The following is a 27,789-nucleotide window of genomic DNA, read 5'->3' on the forward strand; positions in this document are numbered from 1 at the left end:
GTCATGCTTAAAATCCCTAAAAAGCTGCTCGAAACACTTCTGTCTGATTCATCAGCATATGTTCCAACATTGTGGTTTTCGTTTCTTGATAAACGTACAGACATGAAATGGCGGTGCAAGAGATCTTTGTTGAGTTACTGGGAAGGTGCACATGATGCCTCAGGTTGGTTCATTACTCCTGTGCTTTACACTATATCCAAATGACATATCAGTAGTACCATTTTGAATGTTGTAATCTTATCACTCCACTTGAATGCTGGTGGGGGGGGAATCCAGTGACTCAGGATCCATAGGACACACAGCTGCAGCCATTTTGAAGGTGGCCAGATATACATAGGAAATCTGAAACAGCAATCAAGAAAGCTACCATAGTTGTACCCCAAATTAGAGATATTGGTCAGGATTTTAGGACTCCAATGTAGAAACAGCCAAAAAAAAAAAAAAAGCAACACCCTTGCACTGTATTGTATAATTAATGCATGATATTGTTCCCACCCTACAAATGAATATCAAAGTCAGACATGTTGCCAAATGGCTCCTTGTAGGGCTCTAACTGAGAATGGAATAGACAGATTTTAGCGCATGCGCAGATACTGCCTGGGAAGGAAGGCAGCATGGTACAACTCATTCTCATCAGATCTTCGTAGCTAAGTAGAGTTGATTCTTGGGAGAGAATCTGTTACCAGAAATGGCCTGTCACAAATAACGATGGGGAATTAATATTTAAAGTGACAGGTGCGAGAAGCTGATAACAGCAAGATTCTAGCATTTGTGTATACCAGAGTCCAACCGTAGGGACTGTGGGAGATTAATATTGAATGCAAATAGATTTTTATTTAAAAATAAATCCTAAACAATTTAAAGTAGTAGTTCTTAAAAATAACACACACACACTAACATTTAGAGAGAAATAAAGATTATAGCAGCTAAGATAGAGGAATTAATGTGGGGAAAAGGAAAATCTATAAACTATCCAGCTGAGAATGAGTCCTTCTGGTAACAAAACCATCAAGGAAGGTTCTGCTGAGGAAGGCAATGGGAAACCACATCTGTTTCTCTCTTGGATGGAAGTCCCCTTACTGGGGTCACCAAAAATGACCTGCAGTTTGATGGCACTTTACACACACAGAAAGAGAGAAGGAGAGAGACAGAGAGATCCTAGCTACTAAAAGCTGCCTTTAAAAACATACAGAGCTCTTCTTCGTTATGCTTCTGCAAGCAAAACAGATACACAACTGGCCTTATAGCAGAGTAGAGCTATTTGAATTAAACAGATTGGTGATTTCAAGTCACCAAGAAAAACAGACCGATTTAAATAATTGATTTATATCAAGTTTCCTGGTCTTGAAATTTACATATTTCCTAAACAAGCTTACATCCTAAATGGTTGCTATAAAACACTGGTTTGCAGCATAAGATAATGCTTTGTATACTCTAGGAACATAATCCAAAACCTCTGGTCATGCATCCCACTTATACAGAATTAGAGCTGTTTAGTGACAAGAAACAGACTTTCCAGATCTCAGAAGACCAGTAGTTCTATATGATGTTCGTGCTGCTTAGTTAGTAAAGACATAAATATTTATACCCAGAGGCCTGAACATGTGAGAGAGATCAGGAAAGGGAGCATATAAATATTGCCTAGTCGGGCTCCATGGATGATCCCAGTGAGATACCATCCTGTATCTCTGGGATCCTAAGCATTTTTCTTAGTCTGTGAATTTTGAAACTCACATGGCATCATAAATACAATAATGACTGTTTATGTTATTTTACAATGTTTAACTAGTTAGAAAACCACACCCAACAGTAGTTGTCGATGGTATTTCATCATATTGGAGGGAGATGAGCAGTGGACAGTCACAGGGCTTGGTACTAAATCTGGTACCTTTCAACATTCTTACCAATGATCTGGATGGGGGGGGGGGTTCTCATTAAATTTGCAGATGACATCAAATTGGGAGGAGTAATGAACACCCCAGGAGATCGAATTCAATAAGTTCTGAACACAATGGGAAAGTAGACAAATGAGAACAAGATGCAATTCAATAAGGAGAAAGGCAGAGTTCTACATCTGGGTCACAAAAATGAGATGGGTGCATACTGGATGGGGGATACGCTTCTGGGTAGCAGTGTATGTGAACGAGATCTTGGGGTACTTGTGGACTATAAGTAAACATGAGCAAAGTGTGATGCGGCAGTAAAGATGGCAAACGCAGCCTTGGGCTGTATCAACAGAGGCATCACATCAAAATCTCTAGATGTCACAGCCCCACTGTATACCACTTTGGTCAGACCGCACCTGGAGTACTGTGTGCAGTTCTGGAGGCCTTACTTCAAAAAGGACATGGACAAAACTGAGCAGAGGAGAGCAACAAGGATGATCCAGGGTCTCAGGATCAAGCCCTATGAGGAGAAGCGAAGGTTGAGAGGAGACATGATTGCTCTCTTTAAGTATTTGAAAGGTTATCACTTAGAGGAAGGCAGGGACTGATTTCTTTGGCAGCAGGATAGGATTTGCAGTAATGGGTTTAAACTACATGTAGAACTGTACCTGTTAGATATGGGGGGGGGGATTCAGTCAGAGTAGTTCAGCAATGGAATCAGCTGCCTGAGGAGGTGGTGAGCTCCCCCTCACTGGCAGTGTTTAAGTAGCAGCTGGACAGATACTTTTCATGTTTCTAACCTCTGAAGTCAGAATTTTCCCATGTTTCTTTTTGCCTAGAAAAGCAGCCTCTGCTATAAGTATAGGTTTCACTATGCTTGAAAATAAAATTAGGATTTGGTACTCCCAATCAGATTTACTTTAAAAAAAAAAGAAAACTACATTTTATTGCATTTTAGTGAGCTTTTTTTTAAAAAAAAAAAAATCATGTATATTTTCCACAAGAGTTGAAGGATAAGCAAATCTCAGGGTTTTCTAAGTCCCTAAAATTGCCCCCTTCTTATCAAAGGTTGATGCTGGCTGTATCTTATCTCTGTCATTCTTTGTGTGGGAGATGGAACCAGAATTATGGCAGCAATTGTTCTTACTGTGGATAGAAAAATCCTTTTTCCTGTTGTTAGCAGAGGAGAAAGAACTCTTTTGCTTACTCCTGGGAAAAGTTTTGTTTTCCTTTGAAACAATAAAAAGCAAAGATGTACTTTCAAGAACACTTTGGCCTCAGACTTCAGGCTAATCATTGGCCAGAATTCGTAAAAAAACACACACACAAAACACAAACATGTGCATAATGAAACAGGAGGAAGATGAAGACAGTCTGCAAATTTACTGTTGATTTCAGCTGGAACTATGCTACAATAACTCCCCCTCCCTTCATGGAAACAGAAAATGCATAAGCACAGTGCTAGTATGAACACAACAAACTCCTTGAACCACAGCCCTAAAATAAAATGTTGCAGCCAGAACAAATGAGGCTGTGCACCCCAAGTCTTTATTATATTTAGAAAGCACACAATTATTTATTTCAAATGCCCATTTTCTGTCTCTCTATAAACTGTGTCCTGGAAAATTTTCCAAATTATTAAAATTAATAATATCAAAATGAATAAGAATAATTTGCGCTATGTGAGGCAACAGTTTGAGACATCTTAATGGATCCAATGTGAATTGCAGGGAACAGCTCACTGAAGAAGGATGATAAAAATCTAATCTGGAAATATAAAGTTGCTGCTTGCAGCTGGGCCCTTCAGTCTGCGCTACCTGTCTGAAGATTGAACTTGCTATGTTTATCCTGCCTTGTCTCTTCTATGGGCTGTCCTGATCTCAGCCTAGCCCGAGACTGTTCCCTCACCCCACCCCCCTCATTCAGATTTCTGATATGATCCTTACTTTGATTCTGCTGTGTCCCACAGACTTCTTTCTGGACGCATGACTTCCAGCCTGAGAATTTTCCCTTCTGCCTGACTAGTTCTGTGCCAGCCTCCAAGTAGGCCTGAAGTTTGAATCACAGCTGATCTTCAGACCTCTAGCTCCCTTGGAGAAAATAGCAGCTTCAGAGGGCAGAATTTATCTCATCCCCACTGAGCTCCTTTCCCTCCCCAAATTCCATCCTCTCCAAGCTTCAACCCCAAATTTCCAGGAAATCCCTAACCCGGATTTGGCATCCCTCGTGATGGACAGTCTTAATTTTTGCAGCAGTTGTTGAGAGTATAGTGTGGGTATACTACATACTGCCCCAAAATGGCGCTGCTTTCAAAAGCCTCTCTCTGAAGCCTGGGATGTGACATCATCACGCTGTACATGTCACCACTCAAATCACTGGCTGTTCCAGAAGACTTGGAAAAGGCATAGCACTGTGCCATGTCGTGAGTTTCATCAATAAACATTACAAGGTAAAAGAAAGGTGCATTGACATAGAGGCAGTGATTCTGTTTCCCACAATTTGGAGTAACATTTCAGCCTACTTCTCCTAGGACTGTGAAAGGGTGGTCCATCTGCCTTGCTTCAGACTGCACATTATTCCATTTTTCTAAAAGAAAAAAAAGGGAGGGTCCTAGCTTTCCTTTCTCTGTGCCATGATAGCTTTCTAAGTATAAAGAGCTTTCCTACTAGAGGAGGTCTACAGCCTTACCCGACATTAGGAAAGTCAAGTCTTCCACTTTGGAGGCAGAACTCCTCCCCCATCCATCACTGCTGCTCAGGAGGGTAAAACTGCAGGGGGAGATCAGGGAATGGGGGAGGAAACCAGCATCCCCAGTGATGCCATGACCTAACTTCCAAGTCATGCCAGAAGTGACATCACTGTGTCACCAGTGGCACCTCAATGTTCCAAGCAAGGATGACCTGAGTGAGTCTCCAGCTGGTGAGCCTCCAGTTTCCTATCAAGTGTTTTACTCGCTTATTTGCAGCTTGTAACAATCTGATCGCATTTCTGCTTCAACATCACAGACTAGATTGTTCAAATCTCTCCTCAAACATTAACCCACTAGATCAGGCTTTCTCAACCAGGGTTTCAGCCTGGTTTTTTTTTTCCTGACAGCTCTGGAAGGGTTTCCCGAGTGGGTGGCAGTTAATTTTAATATTGTTTCTGGGACTCAGATCCAAGAATCCATGACTCAGATTAAGCAAAACCAAAGTTTTATGCCAGCATTGCCCCAGGGGAAACTGAGTGAGAATTTTTGCATCAAGATATTAATATGCAGGAAAGAAAACTTACAGTGTTTAGCAACCTATTTGCCTTTATCTTTGAACACAGGCACCTTTAGGCAGACCTATCTACCACAGCAAGCATTTGGTGGAGAGTACTATCTCCCTGGAACAATAAACTGTGTGACAGATACAGGGTGTCCCAGTAAAGATATCACTCTGATGCCTCTTTTGCTGCTGGATGTGTGTCTGCCAGAGATCACAGGTTCGTTCACTGAAACTGGCATAAAGTTCAATGCTGTTGATACATAAGCAAGAAAGGGTGTTTCCCCATGTTTGAAAGCAGATTAGTTTGTATAACTATATGCTAGTCTAAATATGGATCACGTTTAACCAAGGGGGAAAATATATATTGGAATATAAGCCGAAGCATTTTACCCTAGCTAAAAATGGAACTGTGTCAGCTACCAAACCTATGATTTAAAAGCCCCTTTACTGCCATACTGATGGCAATTCACACAAATCAGAAAAATCTCTGGCTAAATAATGAGCCCCTATTTCTTGGGATAGCATTTGTTTTACTGTACAGAAGAAAAACAAAACAAACAACCCCCTTCCCATACACATATACTATTACACACATTAATTATTTACAGCCATTAGACCGAGTGCAAAAAGATGCAATCCCATACAAGGTATATAAAATTATACCTAAACACTGCATAATAATTTACTAGAAAGACTAAAAGTGACCCACGAAAGGATATGTATAGAGCAAGTCTGGTGTTCAGCGAGACTAAAGGTATGACTCAGAAATCAAAAACTAACTCTTAATCCAGATATTCTGTACTTTCCAGAATTACAAGCATAATATATGAGTCTAGCTATTATAGGGAATACCATAGACCAGTGGGGTTTGGTCAATGCTTGACAAGTTTACTGAGGCCTGGGGGGGTAGTCTTTTGCCGAGGGACGTCACTACCACCGCTGCCTGAGCCCCTGCTGCACTTGCTTTCCTGCCAGCGCCCCTGACTTCCCACCGCCCACTGGGGGGGGTACTGCCAGCATCATGACGAGGGGGAGCCCCAGCCATGGCGGCTTCTGGAGAGCACCAAAGGTGAGCCGGTGGCAAAGTGGTAGGGCAGCCCCCGAGGCAGCAGCTAGGGAGGAGGACGAAGAGGAGCCGCGGCCCGGTATCGACTGATCCATGGACTGATACCAGTCGACGGACCGGGGGTTGGGAACTGCTGCCATAGACCATTGCTTTGGTATAGGTAGTCATTGGTAATTGCAAATTAGTAAAGATTTGCTTGGTCTGAGTTAGGGACACGTTAATTACTGAAGGAGGGTGGTATATAAATGCAATAAATAAATGTTGTTATTCTATACTAACACTGTCTCTTATCCCAAGTTTTCAAATAAGGAATATTCTAAGAACATATAATGCAATCCTAACCCACTAGAACAATATTTTTTTCCATTGATTTGCAGGATTGTGACTGCCTCCTTCATTCACTTACTACTGAAATAAAATCTTCTGAGATGAAGAATGTAGCTCTTCCCTCTGATCAAATTTTACACCCTTTCTGTAATCTTTATTTTCTGCTTTGCTGGCATATTTGAAGTGTTGTCCAGGAAGCCCCCCTCAACCACTCCCTTCAAGGGATGTAGAAAAATCCATGACTAGCAGCTGTAGTGATGATTTTGCTAGAAAACCCACATAATTATGTAGCTGTTTTGTCCTGGATTTGTTTAGATTCTTGAGTGTACAAGTACAAATACACACACACAATATTTAACAACCTATATACTTGCTTATAATTTTTATAAATATTATTTCTGTAGAACATTGCTGGAAATAGTGTCTATTAAATTCATTAGCACCATTTCATATTAGGCCTTCTTGATTCTGTCAAAGAAGGAGCATGGCTTTTCTTATCATAAAAGCAAATGTAATGTTGGATTTGTTTTCCTCATCATGTGTGAGTTTCCAAGCATGTATGTAATTCTGAAAACTAAAAGGACAAACAATTGCAATATTTTAGAATAAAAGTAAAAATTCTATTCCACAAGAAAGATAATTTTAACAAAAATACATAAATCCACTAAATTTCTTGAATTTACGAATATTCCTCACAATATGGAACAAACAGCATTTAACTTTGTATCCTTTTAAAGGTCTAATATAGTATATGTAAGTTCAGGAATGGGTCAACTGTGATGGATATTTTGTTGCTTTTTTCTCAGAATCAGCATTTTTGTATAATAATTTTTAAAAAATTAGAATATAGGCTTTCAGTCTATCTACACAAAACACAAAGGTTCAAAAGATTCACAGCCTGATTCTATGTAGTATTAGGTACACCTACAGCCCATTGAAGTCAATGGGCTCAGAAAGGTATAATTCTGCTTAGGATAGGATTATTAATTCTGCTGAAATCAAGAATAATTAAATTTGTGCAGGATAAGGCTGAAATTTACCCCACTGCATAGGCTACGATCAAGCTTCTCAAACATGATTGAAATCAATGGGATTCAAATAGTTGAAAAGCTATCAGCAAGCACTGCAGCCATGGCAAGTTAGGAATTACTTGTTTTATTTTGCTGCTTTTCATAAAATGTGTTCTTAAATTTAACATAAACCTATCTATATATTTACTTTTAAAAGAATTATGGTAAAATGGACTACAATATCTTCTAAATATAGCATCTCATGTTTTGTTTTTGCGTATTCTTAATTCACACACCCTGTACTTTGCATCTTATGGCTTAGAGCCTCACATTGCAGACATCTGCATGAGCAACAATCCCTATTGAATGATCTTCAGGGACTGCCCAGGTGAGAGTCTGCAGCACTGAGTCTCTGAAATGTACCAGGCAACAATGGAGTGTCTGGACCAATTGCACACAATTCCCTGAATGAGGAAATATTACGCAAGACCACAGGAAGTCGGAGGAGACAGTATTCTGGGCAGGCCTGGCAAAAAGTCTGTGTGAATTTCAGCTAACAAGCTGACTTCGGCCACTGGCGCCAAATTCAGCAGAGAACATTCCTAGTGCTGCTGAGGATAATGCTGCACAAGTTTTTGCCAGTGGGCTTTGCTCCAGAACGCTGTGTACCTGATGGAAATCTGATAAACACAGGTCTTTCTCTCTGTCTGTTTGGTGGTGGGGAGGGGGAGAGTGTCATTCAATATTTCTTAGATGTGGCATTGCTCCAATCATGGCTTTGCTGACCAACTGTTACTTTTGCAGCTGTCTGTTATCTTAGTTTACAAAAATCTTTAAAAAAATCATTTGGGGACAATCCCCACTTCTGCTGTTCCTTTACCCATGACTGTACCAGATTTTCACACGAAGGAAAGCAAGCTATTAAGCCTACTGGTTTCCTTCCACCCTTGGTGATGGTGGCATGTGGGATTGTGTCTAAAGTGTGATTCACTTGTGCAAATGCCCTATTTCCAGAGCTGAGTTGCTGTATTATCCGGTCAGCAGCAAATTTTGCTAGAGGACCTCACTGTCAGAAATGGCCGGGGAAACAGCCCCAAAGATCTGTCTTGAGTCTTCAAAATATACGGCTACCAAGACCCCTTGGACAAAAGCTGATAACAGGGCCCCCTGTGAAAACACCCAAGGACCTGACGGCTGCTCATTGACATAATTCCTTTGCCTCTGGAGCTGAAAAGTGAGGAGGCAGAAGTCACTCATCCCAGATGATGACCTCCTAATATAAACACCAATGAAAACCCATCAGAGGATGTTTCCTTATTTGAAATCTTGATAATTCTGGGTTGTGTAACTCGGTGCAAGCCAGGATTCTTACTGCTAGGATTCATTCTTCTGTCTTCCTTTCCACCCCCACTCCACTTTTTCCTCCATGTTTCTTTCTACTCTATATTATCCTTTCCTTTCAGTATGGATGGGTCTAGTCAGCCCAGCAACAGGCTACAATCTCTTTAGTGGGACAAATTTCTAAGCATCAACAAGAAACACAGATATTTAAACATAGCAGTCTGATAGATTTTTTAATCAGGAGTTGAATCAGGATGATGCCATCTTATGCACATTTAGTAGGAAGCAAGGTGTATTAAAATCCACAGGGCTTAGTCCCAAGCAAATATGCCTAGTGGACTGAGCCACACATAAACAAAGCCCAGTCCATTATGTGTATAGTATCAAAACTGGTTTATTAGTTTCAATGGTTTCTAGTACATCTCATGCTCAGTCTACAGAATGGGCTGCACAACTTCAAACTGTGGGCAGGGCGTACCAATTCTGAGTGACTTACCTTAGAAATCAATTCCTTGTAAGTTGAGAAGGAAGGAAGGAAGGAAGGAAGGAAGGAAGGAAGGAAGGAAGGAAGGAAGGAAGAAAGAAAGAAAGAAAGAAAGAAAGAAAGAAAGAAAGAAAGAAAGAAAGAAAGAAAGAAAGAAAGAAAGAAAGAAAGAAAGAAAGAAAGAAAGAAAGAAAGAAAAAGGCCTACTGTATCAAATAAAAAGAGTCTAACCTAACCCGCTCAATGCTGGGTTACTGTTCTACTTCCAGAAAGTTTTCTCAAGTATAAATTCAAACAAGCAATTGTCCACATGGAGTCAAGGGCTGTGATAACAAACAAGCATACACTTCATGAGAGAGGCAGCTTCTTGACCCCAGGGACAACAGCAAGAGCAACTTCTCTCAAGATTCCTTTGACGCACTCTTCTTCCAGGGAAAATGGTTCCAATGAAACAGTTCAAATATGGTACAATGTATCTGAAAGTCCAGATGATTATGGTTGAAAAGTGAAAACCCTTGTATAGTCACAATGACTAACACAGAGAGACTTTCACTTGAGAGCACTCTGTTTCCACATAGAGACAGAAGAGCTGTTCAATGACAATTTAGATATAGTTGTTATTGTTGTAAGGTGCGAAGTCGTGTCCGACCCATCGTGACCCCATGGACAATGATCCTCCAGGCCTTCCTGTCCTCTACCATTCCCCGGAGTCCATTTATACAGCATTGCTGAACTCCTTTCTCAATTTTGAACCAATCAGTGATTCCATGCCTGGTTCTCACTGTTGCTTCTTGACCTGCATATAGGTTTCTCAAGAGACAGATAAGATGCTCTGGTATTCCAATCTCTTTAAGAACTTGCCACAATTTGTTGTGCTCCACACAATCAAAGGCTTTAGCATAGTCAATGAAGCAGAAGTAGACGTTCTTCTGGAATTCCCTAGCTTTCTCCGTGATCCAGCGTATGTTGGCAATTTGATTTCTAGTTCCTCTGCCTCTTCGAAATCCTGCCTGTACTTCTGAAAGTTCTCAGGCTTGCAGTCAATTTTGGCTGATTTTCCCTTTGCAAATCTTTGCAAAGATTCTAACATTACTCTCATTCATTCAGCCAATTATAATTTGTTTTATATACACACACACACCACTTTCTCTCATTTGCAAAGTATCTGATATTAGTAAAATTAATCAAAAATTCATCCTACAAATACAATACAAAAATGTTTCTAAATGAAAGAATAACAAAACCCAATCACAATGTATGCAGAAGCAGCTATAAAAACAGCACATGTCAATAAAACTAACAGAGCCACTGAGATCACAGCTAGTTTGTCATCATTTTAAGCTGATTAAAAGCACAGTTAAACATAATAGTTTTACATTAATGGATAAAACATTATCAAGCGGCAAGTCACACACCCAACATGCATCACACAGGAAGGAGTTCCTAAGCTTTGATACTACTATCAAGAAGACCACCCACTGCAAGGGACCCTAAAGAGTTTCTCTAGATGACCTACACATCAACCCACCTGGATACAACCATTCACAAGATCAGTTCAGCACACACCAATTTCAATCAAAATGACCTTAGCCTGCCAAGAAAAACAAACACCAGGGCCCGCAAAATTGGGAATTGCATTATGCAAGTAGAACATATAAAAGAGAGGTGTACCTAAAAAGTGTTTTTTGAATTTAAGCCAAGGCAATGTGGTAAGACTGAGGCCCATTCCGCACAAGTAAAATGTAGCAGGAGTGTGGCAAATTGTAATCACTACTAATTTGCAGTTATGCACGATGTCGCACACAATCTACCACACTCCTGAAAACGATCAGCAAAAAGCACTTCGTTGTAGCGCTTAAAGAGAAATCCCAAAAAGTGGATTCACCCTCCGAAAAGCGCTACACTCTTGCAAGCAATCTGCAACAGTTCCGAAAAAGACCTGTGCATTCCCAATGTTGCGGTTTCAGCAAAGTCCCTCCATCTGGCTCTCTCCTCTGACCTTCCGGTGAAGCAATCGCCATTTTCTTTTCTCGAAGCAAACGGAGAGCAACGAACCGGTGATCCTTCATTCACCCAGTGAGGCTTCTCCAGCTGCAGTCCCTCCATAGAGCTGCTTTAAAGCTTGCCTCAAGTCACCAAGCACAACACAGCCCCGTTTTCAAGTTCCCTTTATTTTCAGCCGAAAATCGCACCTGTGCACAGGGGGGGGTTCACTCGGGGGAGCGTGGCAACAATGAATCGGCAGCTCACAGGCCAGCTGCCAGCTAGATGGGTCTCTATGTTAGGAGGAAGCAAGGAAAATAGTGCCACAACACTTCTTGTTTCTCCAAGAAGACCGAGCTTTCCTCCCCACACATTGCAATGATTTTTGAGCTTGATTCTTCAGATCTGTATTGTAAGACAAAGATGAAACTGATGGTCTTGTTTTTATTTAACACTCTGCATGTACCTCAGGGAGCCAAATCATGCAGAACAGTGGTTCTGAATCCATAATCCACTACTATTCATCAGTTATACAACATTCTCAAACCTGGTTGAGGAAGCATAAAATAACTGCCTTCTGCTGACTATGAAGTGAAAGGAAAGGACCATTTAAAAGGTCCAAGACTCAAATGCCTCCATTTCCCCTCCAAAATCCTCCTGAAGGCCAGTTTGTAGATCACCCTTCCTCCATTTTTTCCTGACAACAATTCTATGAGGTTAATTAAGCTGAGAGTTACCAAGTAGTCATCGAATGATCTGCATGGGAATTTGACCCCAAGTCTTTGTTCAGTCATTATACCACACTAAAGCTAATATGGAAGGCTAGATGAATGTTGGAACCATTCAGATACTACAACTGCTGATCAGCATTATTTAAGTACATTTCTATGCTGCTTTTCTAGTTAATCCACACAAGATGGTTTACATGTGATAAAACAGTTAAAAACAATACCCTGATAACAATAAATACACAGGACTCTAGGTACAGCTATCAGTTGTCCTCTAAGTCATTCTAGAGTAAATATCTCCCATGTAACGATAGATCTAATAATCTGTCCTGGGAAACAAAAGCACACCAGGTATGTGGAGAATAGGGATGCCAGCCTCTAGGTGGGCCCCAGGGATCCCTCAGTTATACAGCTTATCTACAATTAACAGAGATCAGTTCCACTGAAGAAAATGGTGGTTTCGGAGAGTGGACTCCATAACATTATACTCCTTTGAGTTCCCTCCTTGCTCCAAATCCCGCCTACTATCCCCAAAATTCTCCAGGTATTTCCCAACCCAGAGCTGGCAACCCTAGTGAAGAACCAGTGTTTTCCCAACTCTGGATATGACAGCGTGATGACCATTTCAAAAGTAAGATAGCAGCAAGTGACTTTTTAAAACTGAGGGATATGAACAACAGGCCCAGCTGCCTAACTATTAAAACTCAGTAATTTTAAATGTTGTCAACACAGTAAGACTTAAGGAGAATCCATCTGAAGGAATACAGAATCATCATCAGTGCACAGAGAAGAATGTTTACGCACTGGAGGTTTCATGCCGGGCTGCAGGCTGGAGTTTTAGTTGTGGCAGGTTGCCCCACCTCTTCCTGCACCCACACGGGGGAGCATTTAGCCCGGTACACCTCATCCACCCTCAATTTGTGCTCCTGCTGGGCCAATGAAGTTCCCAATGTATAAACGGTCGAAGCGAAACCTTTGAGTAGTTCCTAAACAAGTAGCAAGTGCTAGAGCAATAATGTTCATTAGCTTTAAAGCAAATAAAGTAGTAACTATGTATTGTATTGCATTGAATGACCCATTAATGTGCACTATTACTTGTGATGCAACCCCACCAGCTACACTGAGACCTCCACCCAGAAAACATGTAGAGGATCAGGCTGTACTTCCAGTGCTTCAGTAGCAGCAATATAATCAGCAACCCACCCACCCCCCACCCCAGTTGCATAGCTGGAGATCTCTTCCTGCCTAAGGTTGACAATTTCCCATTGGGGTGGAGGACCTCCTCCCTCCTGCTGGCCTTCCTGATGTTGCTCAACCAGAGGGTGGGGAAAAATAACAGGGAAGGGGGGGGGGAATCCCCAATCTTCCAACACACTGACATCCTTTCTGGCATGATGAGAAGTAATATTAGTGTGTCACCAGAGATGCTGTAGGATTCAGTCAAAACTTTATGGCTAAATGACAGAGTTTTGGCCAAATGCTGTTGCTGACAACGCACTGAATTACTTCCTATCATGTCTGTGTGTAGGCAATATCATTATGTCACCTTTAAGCCTCACCCTACCAGCATGAGTGTACTGCCAGATGCCAACTTCATGTAGACAACCCTATTCCTGCTCCAGCTCCCCCCATTCCCACTGCTGCTCAGTGGGTACAAAACTGCTTTGTTAAAAAAAAATCTGTGAAAATTGATGTTGCGCTTATGTTCCAATATACTTCTGGCATGAACCTGTTAATGTTTTCACTGTGTCAAAGCGATGTTATTAGCATTCACTCTACAAATCTACGATAAGTCTATAGAGTTTGGGGTGAGTCCCTTATGTGGTGACATCACTTCTGGGTTCATGCCATAAGTGAGCTCATGGCACTGGTGCAATAACAATAGTCCAGATGCCATCTCCCTGCATCTCCAGGGGAGGGTTCCTATTCAGGGTCGATCTGATAAGTGGAATTAGGAAAGATATTTGTAGCTTAGCCATTATACTATTTACATATCTATATGAGAGAGTGTCAGTAAAACCAATGGGAGTACTGCTAGCATGGAGCCGAACAACAGAGTCCAAAAGCAATAAGCATTGGTAAAATGAAGGGAAACAATTTGCACCATATAGCCATAAGAGGAAGTTAATACACAAGAAGTTGGTGTATTAAGGCAGTGGTCCCCAACCTTTCTGAGGCCGGGGACCGGCACGGCATCGGGCTGCGCCCGCACAGGCCGCGCATGCGCGAATGCCGATTTTCAGCCGTGAAACAATAAGAAGAGGATTCTTGAGAACTCCTGGGAGAGGAAACCCATCACCCTAAAATTGTTCCCTGGCTCTGTCTGCGATTTCCCACCTCTTCCTGTAGTCTTGCTGCCTACTTGTCTGGCTTTCTGCCATTCCAACTCACAAGTCACAGATTTAAAAAAAAATAAAACAAGCCTCAGTTTTCTGTCCAATGTTCATATATGTACTTAGTCCTGGGTGGACATTTTCTTACAAACAATTGTTAATGCTAATACAATAACCATATGACAATGTATCAAGGGAAGCATTAGTGTCAAATGGACTGGAAGGGGCTTCCAAGAGGTAATTACAAAAATTTGAGGCATTACAGGCCTGCATGAAACCTCCTCTTTTAGCCAAGGTATGTTATGTTATGGCTTAGTAACTTCATTCCTGACACACTTTATACAGTGACTTTTGCAAGATCCTATTTATCACCCTTGATCATTCAGATTCTATTGCATGATCTTAATGGGTGTAATTTCCATTGTGAGTCATTTGGGTTTTCATTCCTTTTTCTGAAGACGGGACTTACATTTTCAGTTGTGATTTGGTTTGCCCCAGCCCCTCTTCAATTTTTTTCTTCTTTACAATACTATTGTGTTCACCAGCTGTGGTGGAAAGAGCTGTCAAGTTACAGCTGACTTCTGGCAACCCTGTAGGGTTTTCAAGGCATGCTGCAAAAAATAACGGACTGGCTTGCGGGGAGCATAATCCAATTGTGAACACATATGGCTGTGAGATTTTACTGATAACATATAACAATGTTATCTGAAGGTTGAATATTTTGAGAATAGCTCTGGGATTTTCCATATCAAATAAGAGTGAGAATAAGCATCGCATTATTTAAAATTAAAAGGTCAATAAACATGAGAAGAAGGAGGAGGAAGAGGAGGAGGAGGGTTGGTTCTTATATGCCGCTTTTCTCTCCCCGAAGGAGTCTCAAAGCGGTTTACAATCGCCTCCCCTTTACTCTCCCCACAACAGACACCCTGTGACGTAGGTGAGGCTGAGAGAGAAGGCCAGCCACAGTTGCTGGCAAATGCTGGCAAATGTCAGGAACTTAAACAACCAGACCACAGTCACACAGCCCAGAATACCCACAACAGCCAGATGCTGAAGAAGTTTACATCAATTAGCTGTTTACAAGTGATCACAACTTACAAACAACATTTTCTGGATCATGGAAAATCAGCTCAATTCTGACCATGCATTCCCATTTATATTATAATCACAGGGTTAGGGGTTTTTTTGTTTGTTTGCATTTTTCTTTGTTCAACAGAAATACATTCTCAACAAATAATTGTTTTCTAAAATCTGGGCAGTGTTCACAGCTTAGTGATTACAAATGCATTTCTAAATAACCTTTGCAACTCAGTATGCCAGCTCTAGAGTATTTTAGGTTGCTCCCCCTCCCACTCTGATTCATCAATCAGCTCACTTACCCGATTTGTGAAAACGAGAGAAGAACTCATATTAGAAAACAGGACTGAGAAAATAATCAGGTAAAAGGATCCAAAGTCATGTCAATGTAGCAGTTTTTCAACAAATTCCTCCTTTCTTTGGGGGCCTCGTACAACTTTACTCAAAATACCACCACTAAGGGAAAAAAGAAGATCTGCAGTGAAGAAGTAGATGCAGCAGGAATTGCCCTCTCACCATCTTTTGCAAACAGTGTGTGTGTTAGGGGTGCAGAAGCAGGAGTGGGCAATCCCTGCAAATATATGCTCTCTAGGACCTTTTATGCATGGCGGCAGCTACCTTGCGCTGCCGACGTGCCATTTCGGCGGGGCACAATGCCCCACCATTCCCTGTGTACGCACAGGGGTGGGGCATGCTGGGCTGTCCCGGCGTAGCGCGCACACACTTTATGCCGGGGCCAAGACTGGTGGGGGCAGGGGGTCGCTCCTGCCAGATTCACGGCTCTACAGAGCCCGCAGGGGCGTGCAGTGTCAGGACACTATAGGTCGGTGCTGGGCGGGCCAAAAGACCCGGCGCTGGCAATTATGCACAGTGCCGGCTCGCCTCAGCCCCTGCCGGCCCCTGGCATACCCAGGAAGCTACAGAAGTTCCCATGTTTGCTTAACGTGGGCCTTCCATAGCCCTGGGCTGGGACGTGCCAGCACTGGCAGCGATGACAAGCATTATCAGGGATTTTCCCCAAAGCACTGCCACCGCCAGCGCAGGCATTATGGCCCATGCACAATGGGCATAGTTAATACAAGTCAAGCACTTTGCTGTCACATTCTGTAACAACTGACAGTTATGAATTATCTTCAGCTGATTTCTGTAACTTAATTTAGATATGATCAAATTGGATCAACCATACCCCACCCTTTCTCTTCAAGGAAGGTGCCCAGCTGGCTCACCAACTCAAACTGGCTAAACACACTACTTGCAAGCAGACCATTCCACACAGGTCCAGGGAAGATTTCATCATTCAACATAGTCAGCACTACCCCTCCTTCAGAGAACCATTCACCACCATTTAGACCCACTGAGGCAATTCTATCCAGCTACAGGTGAAACTCAACAATGAGCAAATGTTGATTACTGAAGCAGAAGGCCAGACTCCTTCAAGCAACTTGTCCACATCTTTGGACCACAATAATTGGAATTCACCCAAGCAATTACGATCAGACAGAGCTCTGATAACATTATGCAACTCCGAATCTGTGGAATCTAGGCTGCAGCAGATTTATCCGTAATATGTCCAGTAAAAGTGTCCCAGTGAGCTTTCGAATGTTCTGAGTTTGCATCATTAGGAGTGAGACAGAACAGCTCAGCAGGATGGCTTTGTTGAGGCAATGATGGCAGAGAAGGAAGCACACTTGGCTGCCATCCCCAGACACAACTTAGTCTCTAGCCTCTGTTCCACTGTGTTCACCCAAAGATTTTCTCCACTTGTGATCTGTCTGCTGGGTTAGGTCACTGCCTCTGGCTCCACAGTAAACTAAGAGCTCTGAGTACCCAGGGTAATTGTTCCAAGTGTCCATATTATCTCCAGATTTCACACACTTTGACAGAGAAGTTGGCAGAAAAGTCTCTGAGGAGTTTACTAAGAGGAAGAAAAAAGAAGAACCAAAGGTACACATGCATTTGTGATGCAACCTGCCCATCAACAACTCACACAGACAAATGCTTTGTTATCTCCAGTAAGTGTGCACCCGTGCCCTCCCTCATCCCCCAGCAACATGCCAGCACTTTTGATCCTGGGACCTAAGGGATGCAAGCCACACAACCTGGGGCCTGTAGCAATAAAAGGCGACTAGATGAATTTCTCCTTTTAGCCACAGAGCTTAGTATGTCTTTCAGGCTGTTCATAAAGCAAAATGGCATTTAGACAGGCTGGCTAAATTTAAAAATATTAATGTGATAATCTATTTATTTTCTTAGATTTTTATACCACCCTCCCATACGGCCCAGGGTGGTTTACATGGAACGTCATATATTAAATAGCAGTCACAACTCAACATATCAGGAACAATTCTAACAGTAAATATAAAAGTTTAACAGATTACCATAATTAATTCATTGAACAATTTTCAGTAGAACAACTTAAACAGAGCCCCTAGGAGGTCAGAAACATTCAGATTATTGAGGGTATGACTTGAAAGAAACTGCCGGATGTTTTTAGGTCAGATTAACCTCAGTCGAATGCTTGGTGGAGGAGCTCCCTTTTGCAAGCTTGCTTGGGTCGTTTTAAAATGTATTATTTATTTATTATTATATTTATATACTGCCCTCCCTGGAGGCTCAGGGCAGTTCCAACAAATTCCAATAAATAACTGTTTGTGAATTCCCCTCAAGCAAAATACATACAATAATACATCATTAAGAATTCACAATGGACCTCCTAAGTTTCTAACTCAGCTAAGCTTTTATAGAGAGCAGCTCAAGCCATTTCCAAGTATATCCCTGATTCTACAGGAAAGGTCAAGAATGTATTTCCAATATGTCAACCATCAACATTCAACTGAAGCAATTTTCACTCTGCATCGGAGAACACAAAATTAGCAACTCTGAGTGAATCTAATAGAAAGATTTGTCAGACCCACTAATGAAATGTAGTGGCCACATTCAGCCCACCCTAAATTCTGATTACTAAAGCAAATCAAATTATATACCTCACTGCATCTAACCATTTTTGCCAGTCACAAGGCAAAATTCAATATGAATTTACTCAACTGAGATTAGAGAAAAATCAGGTTAACAATTAAAAGTTTTATTTCTAATAAGAACTTTTATTCCCATAGTAGAAGGAACTCCTGTGTTTTTATTGCCACTAAAGTCATTTCTGCCAATAAAAAAAAAAATGATGCCATATTCGAGAGTTTATGTTCTTAGAATGAATCAGTCTACAGGTTAATCTAACCCAGTATTGTCTACAGTGACTGGAGGAGTCTTGCTTGGCCCCACTGGCTATCCCTTCCATCTATAGTAACTGCAGTTCAGCCATCAGTAGCTAAAGATCATTCTTTCCATTCCCCACTACGGCATTAGAGTGCATCTGCCAATTACCACCAAGACAACAACATCCCTTTGGGCAAAGCTGCTCACAAGAGACTTCAGTCCCTTAAAAAAGCAGTTCTTCTGTGAGGAGCAATGCCAAGCTCTTTAATAAACAGTATATGCAACTGCATATGCATGTATCCTCATCACTGCTTCTTCCCTTTCTCTTTGCTCCTTCTATCTACCACTTTGCCAAAATCTGAATTGTGAATTTCTGGGGATTAGGGTCGGCATAAATCTGCTTGTGCATAAATCCATCTACACTGCATTATCCTCATTCTTCCTGTGCCCGCTCATCCAGAAACATGCATGAATACTCAGATATTGGCTTATAGTAAATACATTGAACAACATAAAGAGCAGCAGAGTATTAGCTTCACTAAATACAAACAAAGCCAGGCTTTGTTGTTGCCGGATATTACTCAGTACTATCAGACTATTCCTTTTACTTACAAAAACTTCTTATTCACAGGACAAAGTTTGAGTCCGGTGGCACTTTTAAGACCAACAAAGCTTTATTCAAAGGATAAGCTTTCATGTGAAAACACGCTTCTTCAGATACAGTAATTTGTGTTCTCTGCTAAGCTGTCGTGAGCACTGAAAAAGGTTCATCCATGTTCATCAAGGGGAAGTTCCCTTTCCCAAATAATAGCACTAATAATGCAAAGAGTTACTGAATCAAATTTTTTTTCACTCCAGCTAACACTGAGTGTTTAACAAGCCAAAATTAATGCTTTGCTCCTAATAGACAAAACAACAACCTACTTGGCCTTGTAAAAGCCTTTGATAACATCAACAACAAAATGCTTAATTACTTTTTAAGAGTGCACTGGGACTAAGTGAAAAAGCAAGATATTCCAACAATTCAACCAAGATATTCTCAGAACATATCTAAAAGGAAAACAGGAAATCTATCCCAAAAAGACCTAGACATCTGGTCATTTTAGTTAGAGACTAGACAATAGCCAGCATTACATAACTAAACATGTTCAATGTACTCTTATGATTTTGCCTCTCTATACTAAACGGCCCCTCCACACCATCAAAAGTTCACTGAACACAAAGAATCCAATAGTAAACTCTCCAGCCCCTCTGTGAGTGATGAAACACAACATGGCCACCCACAGGCAAACAAGGATCTCTACATCCCCCAATTATTCAAAATAATATGATAATTCAACCAAAAGGAAAACAGTAGGAAATGAGCCTAAGGAGGGCTGAAAATTCTTCAGAAGGAGCAGAATGGTGTGAGCTTTGTGAGTCAGCCACAGAGGGGAAAGAGCTGGGAAGGAAAATCAGTCTGCTTTTACAGGGTGAAAATTCTAAATTATTTCCCCCTCTAAGGACCTGTCATTAGCCCCAATTGGAAAAGACAATAACCCTGACAGAGTTGATGGCAGCAAAAAGAAGACCCAATGTGAAATGAATCGACTAAGCAAAGGAAGCCACATCTTTCTGTTTTTGGGACCAGAGCAAGGCTGTCAATGACCCATTATGCACGGGGGGAATAATGCACATTCGGGGTGGAATGGTGGCGACTAAAATCACCGATAACGCACGGAGCCGGCTGCAACTGACCGCAGCTTCGGCGCATGCCACCAAAAAAGCCGCGTCAGCGAAACGCGGAAGAAAGTGCAGCTTCCAGGTGACCGGGGTGCAACCAGAAGCAGCACCGGGATCGCCGCATGCATAATGAGCTACTCTGGGTTTTGCCGCCGTCGCGCCCCCTCCTGTGCATAACCGGTGTGCTTCGCGTCTTCCCCCTCCGCTTTGCGCCCCCTCCTGTGCATAACCGGTGTGCTTCGCGTCTTCCCCCTCCATGTGACCCGAAATCGCCATTTCGGCGGCCGTGCATAATGGGCCAATAGCAGGCCATTTGGGAGGCCATTAATTCATAGAGTTGCCATAAGTCAGAAGCAACTTGGTGGCACCTAACACACACATACTCTACCTGACACAGAACAGCTGCAACAGCCCCACAGTAGATGGGTCTGTGGAGGATGCCCGTCAGTGTGCTATAGCAAGCTCTCCTGTTATGTACCAGCAGCCGCTTAATTACAGATCATCTTATGATGGTAAAAAGCACTTGACCAGACAGACTACACAATGTATTTGACTGCCCTCAATTTAATACAAAATATATGCCACTGCGTTTAAATTGACTGTTCATTGTAAAGGACTCTAAAATAAGCCTCTTGCTGTTAACTCTGCTCATGATGGCACTCTAAGCACAAAATTTACACCCTACTGTGCCAACTGACTTTGAAAAGTGCAACTCTGCTTGGGATGAAACTGTAGAAGAACCCCCCCCCACACCCTTATTCATGTTTTTCTCTCTCCAATAAACAAAAAATTCAGCACTATGGCAGTGTGACTTGTTAAAAATAATAGTAATTAACATTTAGTTGTTAGTCGTATGTTGAGGTAATTTGCAGAGCCGTCCTGAGGCGGTCTATTCAGAATTGTGCTCAATAGGGCTTATATTCCCAAGAAAGTGTCCTTCAGATTGCACTGGCATACCCTAATGCCCTCAATGTTCAGTGTTTGGGTTTTTTTCTTCCTTTCACTTTAATTGGGGTCTGATCATAATACCCACTTAGTGAAGCTTTCAATGGATTACCCAGAATGGATAGGAGGGCTTTAAACATTCAATTTGAAAACAGCTATCAGATGCTGAAGCATCTGAAGGGATACACTTATATCCTACCCCACCCCATCCCCCACAAACAAGGGACAAAACTGCACCAACAATCTCAGTGGCCCAGATGGACATGAGAGTATTATACATCACAACAGGTTCCACGTCGTACATTAACTGTCCTTGAAAAAACATCACAGTAAAAAAAGCTGTAAGTCAAAGCTCCCATGTGCACACAAAGCTCAGTGTGAACAAGGACTTACCTGATAAAACCTTTAATATAATACATCTGGGGTAAAACCTTGTCTCAAAAGGCATTTCATTCACTCCAAAAGACAGAGTTCTTTTTCACTACTCAAAATATCCAATTTTTCTTCTGGACAAATTGGAAAAAAAATCCTCAGACAAGAAAAACTTTGCTTTTACAAGCAGTTCACTCATTCCAAAACAGAAAACAATTCACAGGAGTTTTTCAGTGTTGCTAAATTTATTAGATTTTCCACTGAAAACTCTGAAGGATAAATGGAGGAAACTTTTTTTCTGGAATTTTCCCCATTTCTTTTCTTGGGCCTTCACCTTACTACTGCCTGAATATTTTCCATGTACGTGCAGACATTACCCCAAATATGAATTGAATGGTATCTGCTTGTCCCTCTCTCTTTGTGCATATCAGAAACAATGATATATAATTCTCTTATATAGCTGAAAATTCGTTCTCTATTTTAATGATCCATTTAATTAATGAAATAAAGAATTCAATGCATCCTTGTTATTCAACAGTTTCTACCAACAAAAGCCAGTCCAATAAAGAAATATGACTATCACTGAGTTTGTCTGCCTTCAATAACAGGTTATACTAAATATTCAACTGCACATTTTAGAGCTATCTGAGTTTGATTAAACATCTGCTTTTACATGTGACTAGTCAACCCAAAATATCCACAATTTGTTGGAAAATTGCTACAGGTAGGACTAATGTACACTTGGAGCTTTCCACTCACAACTGCATTTTTTGTGTAGAATTTGTAAACTTTTGCTTAAATATGAAACTGAGTCAGAATAACGGAAAACTTTGCATGATAAAGTGAATGCAAAACTTTGGTGTGACTAATAATGTGGAGGAATGGGAACAAGGATGGTGAAAAAAATATGAAATTGACGAAATGTCAAGGACTGTGTGATAATTGGTAAAGATGTTTTATAGGTGGTATTTGACTCCTAAGGTTATTAGCAAAATGTCCAAAATGATGGTAAATGTTGGAAATGTCAAGATGCTATTGGATCTTTTTTCCATAAAGTGGTGGAATTGTAAAATATTCAAAAAGTTTTGGATAAAAGTTCACAATAAATTGCAAACCGAGTTTAAGTGTAAGTTTGCATTAGATCCAAAATACATGTTATTAAGCATTATACTCACAGATATCCCCAAACAGGGTGCTGAATTGTTCTTCCATGCAACAACAGCAGTGAGGTTTATCATCATCGCTGGCTGGAAGCAACAGCAGGCTCCCCACTTGGACTCACCGTGCACTAAACTTAGAAAATTAGCAGTAATGGCTAAACTAACAGATCTGGTCAACCACAGACCACCGGAAGACTTTAAAAAACACTTGGATGAATATTTGAAATATTTGTAAAATTCTTTATTTCTGTAACTTTTTGTAGCTTTTCTGAACTCTTGCTAAAAATATTTTTAAACTTATTACAACTTGTCTAAGGCCACCTGACACTTTACAGCTGATCTGAGATTGCAACTGGGACCTTAATATTATTTACCATCACATTATACCAATTTGTCTTCAACAGCAGACTACACCAAACATGCAAAAGTCAGTGCCCTGAGAGTTTTGACTTGATTGTAACCAACTTAAACCCTTCACTTCTAAGTCCTATCCAGTTCAGTGAGGGAAAAGAACACATGTGTGCCTAGAGAATCACGGTGGCTCAATAATCATGTGATTAATCCAGCTAGCACTTCATTCTAAGCAGGCTGTGTGTGTGCAAAGGCATTCACTCAGCCCTTATAACAGATACAGGTTTTGCAGTGCCAGTCCTAAACAGGCCTACTCAGAATCCTGCTCAGTTATAGTCAATGGGCTTTATTCCCAGGATCATGTTTTCAGGATTGTATTGTTATGTACCTGCCTCACACAATAAGGCGGGCAACATGTTATGGACATTGTACACTAAATAATGCCAATAATATTAAAATGAATATGGTAGAACAAAAAGAATATGGTAGAACAAAAAGCATGCAGTACACTGGTTCTTACACTGGTAAAGTACCAATGGCTTTGTGGAATGTTACACCCCGTAGAAGTTTACATAAAGGTGTCAAAATATAGAACTGCCCACAGTCAGGAACACTGAGGTGTTCCAAAAACATCTTCCCTCCACACCTAAAATTAATTCATAGGACCTAGAGTCCTGTGGAGGGAGGGAGAGAAGCTGGGGAAATAACTGATGGCAACCCTAGTTAAGATACATAAAACTGGAAGCAATGGCTGTGATTATTGCTGAATCAATTCACGTGGATCAACAACAGACGCATTTGCACTGAAGTACTTAGTAAGGAATGTATTACTTTGACTACATTTTCTAAAGAAAGAACTACGTTGGTTATAATAATTTGAAACCACCAGCTCTGCACCCCTCCGTATGCTTGTTATGATTTAACTAGCAGTAGTTTTCAAAAGAACACACACACAGGCACACAAGCATAATAATAGGGATGAAAATCCATATAAATACTTGAAAACTGGATAGGAACAAGTCAATAATTGCAAATGGAACAATGTACAAATATATAAACACTACAATCATCTTAAGAGCCTCTTGTGGTGCAGAGTGGTAAGGCAGCAGAAATGTTGTCTGAAAGCTCTGCCCATGAGGCTGGGAGTTCAATCCCAGCAGCCGGCTCAAGGTCGACTCAGTTTTCCATCCTTCCGAGGTCGGTAAAATGAGTACCCAGCTTGCTGGGGGGTAAACGGTAATGACTGGGGAAGGCACTGGCAAACCACCCCGTATTGAGTCTGCCATGAAAACGCTAGAGGGCGTCACCCCAAGGGTCAGACATGACACGGGGCTTGCACAGGGGATACCTTTACAATCATCTTCTTCTGGCCTTAGTTTTGTAATATTAACATTGCCTGTAAGAACTTTTGATACTGAATTTTTCCAAATTTCCCAGTTACAAGAGATTTCTCACTCACACCAAGGTGCAGCACTGTCAGTTGCTATGTGCCAGCCTTGTAACTGGAATCAACACATCACCTACACATATATGTATTTCATATAACTTGCTATGTTACGGTCCTTCCCTCTTAAGCTTTCCTTTTACAGAAGGGTATGAGGAGGATTCCCGCTGGGTATGATCCAGACAGTGTTAAGAACCTCTAGTAATGTCAATGAGTGAAGCAGCATTAGAGTCAGCATGAAATAATAGAAGACCATTGGGATTGGGGTGAATATGTTAGATGTCACACAGTAATTTATATTTGCTATTAACATAAGCTGGGTCTGTGGACTCAAGGGAACCTCTGCATTCAAAGACAGTCCAGTCAACCTTTTTTAGGGGGCAACATCAGATGCAGGTCTTGGCCTCTGTGCCTGGACAAAATGGATCTAGCCAGGCTCCTTTGTTCTCTTGCCAGCTTGGTGTAGTGGTTAGGAGTGTGGGCTTCTAATCTGGCGAGCCGGGTTTGAATCTGCGCTCCCCCACGTGCAACCAGATGGGTGACCTTGGGCTCATTGCTGCACTGAGAAAGCTGTTCTGGCTGAGCAGGAATATCAGGGCCCTCTCAGCCTCACTCACCTCACAGGGTGTCTGTTGTGCAGAGGGGAAAGGGAAGGTGACTGTAAGCCGCTTTGAGACTCCTTCGGGTAGAGAAAAGCAGCATATAAGAACCAACTCTTCTTCTTCTTCTGCCATCCTAAGCAGATCTAGGAGGGGAAGAGTGCCAAAAGCTAAAGCTCAGATGTGCTAAGTGATTTATTTAATTGTTTTGAGATTGTGCCTAAAGTGTGGTCCAAGTACTTGGACAACCAAACAGAATCATCTTCCACGGGTTTGTTGGTGAAAGGACCCGGTGGGAAACTCGGGCAGCGAGCAATAGAGGAGAGGGCGCCGGGGAAGGCTGGCAGTGGCTCCGAAAGCCGAGGGAGGGGGCAGGGCGAGAAAAGATGGAGAGTGCGGATGGCGCAATCCGAATTCACCCGCCGACTTCCTAGAATCAACCGGACCTCTCCCCATGGAAACCATCCAAGTGCTCTCGGCCCCCTTCCTGCTCCCTGAGCCCCGCAAATACAAGCAGCCCCCGGGACAGATCCAGGGCCCCGAAAAAGCCTCGGCTGATCTGATCTCTGGCGGTCCTTGAACTCTGCTCGCCCAGCAGCCCGACTCCAGCGGCGCTGAAGATGAGCGCTCGATCCAGCCCGGCGTCCCGCCCGCCCTTTCGCTTCCCGGAGGAGCCGCGTCCTGGCCAGCTCTCTTCCCACTCCGCCGCTCCGAGACGTGGCTGCAGCCCCGCAAATCACTTCGGGACCGCAAAAGCCGCCCTCGGAAGGGGAGCGAGGCCAAGGAGAGTATTTCGGCCTCCCCCCTCCAGTGCTCGAGCCACCCTCGTAACCTCAAGAGTGCCTGTCTAGCGGACCCACTCCAGGGTGCACCCGGACTCCCAGCTCCTTGTTTCTTTTGCCTCTAGAAAGCAGCCCTGGGGCACAGCCACCCACCCACCCCAGCATCCACAGGACAGACCCCCTAGGGGAGAGGAGAGGCAGAGCTGCAGCTGCTGGCTCTGCTCCAGTATGGAGCAGCTCTGTCCCTCCACAAATCCTTTCTCTCTTCCCCCCCCCCCTCCCCAAACATGTTCAGAAGAGAATCCTGCTGGAATTGGCAAAGGTCCAGTCCAACATCCTGTTTCCCACATTGACTAATAAGATGCCCCCCCCAAAAAAACCAACTAGCAGGGGGTGTAAAAACGGCCCCCAAGGCAACTGATGTATCCCCCCCCCCAAGAACTGACTTTGGACAGAGGTTTCATTTAGCCCTCAGGATGCGTAACTCTTGAACAGACCACAAATTTGTCCAATGTACCCATCCAGCACATCTCACCCCTGCAAATTTCATAAGTAGGCACAGTGTGCAAACAGTGTTTCCTTCTCCCTGGCTAGAATCTACTGATAATCAGTGCCTCCACACACCAATTCTGGGATTATATGAGAGGGAGAAAATTTATCTTCCTCCCAATATTACAGGATTTAGGAATGACTTCATGAAACTGATTGGCAGCAAGTTCAGAACAATTTCTGCACACAGGCAGGATAGCAGTCAGACGTAACAAAGTTACAGCAGAACCTTAAAGAAACAAGTTTTATTAGTCTTTAAAGAGCTACTTGCTCAATTTTTCCACACCAATCTTTATTTGATAATGTCCCTTACTGTCCAATCTGATAGCTTTTAAGGCAGAAGTCTGACTGTATTCAGTGGGACTACTGTAATTGGAATAAGTGCTCTTTTAGTTTATTTGGTGTTCTTTTAATTTATTTTTTTCTAAACTAAAAAGGTACAGATGCTTTTGAGGAATATGATGAAGTCTGATCTGCACAAAGGCACCCTAGATTAAAGCTGAGGAGATCTAGAGGAGATCTAGAGGAGATGTTCTTTGGAAAACCGGGAGCCATCCAGGGGAGAAGGTAAAATAGTCAAGGAAATTGCTCTTCCATCTCTGCAGAAAAGCTTTGCCTCCTCTCTGTAGCTCTGTCCCCCTGCAAACACCCCCACCCAAAGATGCAGCTGTCCAATCCTTTAAGTGTTGCCCCCAGACATACATCAAAATAATATCAGGACTTCCTACCCTTAATCTACTAGCTTTGATATCAGCAAGGAGCTTTCCCGTTTGGGCGCATCCCTCAAATTTGGGAGCATCCCTCAAATGTCAATCAAACTAGACCAGGAGATGGAAATGAAATGTACATGGATCTGGAAAAGAACAACAGACCTGCGTTCAGAAAAGAAGTTTAAAGAACTTGACTTTCACCGCAGCTTCCATTCATCAGTTCCATGGAAGGAAAAATCAATTTAAGCCTCATGCTAAGCATCCGCTTATTTTGTTCATAAAGGGTCCTTCCTGAGAACATGAACATGGTCCAGAGGAAATTTAGCACTGACATCTCAACTGACGCAGTAGGTGCTTAACTCTGGCACCATCATGCCCATCTTAAAGAGAAAAAAAAAACCCTTAGAAGTTTAATACGTGAATTCTGCCATTTTCAAGAAGCAAACGCCCCCCCTTTCC

At 42.1% G+C, this 27,789-nt stretch overlaps 1 protein-coding gene across 1 annotated transcript in view; it reads right to left on the minus strand.

The window, feature by feature from the left end:
• EPAS1 (endothelial PAS domain protein 1) overlaps window positions 1-27,789 on the minus strand; it is a 132,084-nt gene that overhangs the window by 103,393 nt on the left and 902 nt on the right. The gene's annotated exons all lie outside the window — the stretch shown is intronic.

The sequence above is a fragment of the Paroedura picta genome, chromosome 1 (genome assembly GCF_049243985.1).
Source record: "Paroedura picta isolate Pp20150507F chromosome 1, Ppicta_v3.0, whole genome shotgun sequence".
Taxonomy (NCBI): Eukaryota; Metazoa; Chordata; class Lepidosauria; order Squamata; family Gekkonidae; genus Paroedura; species Paroedura picta.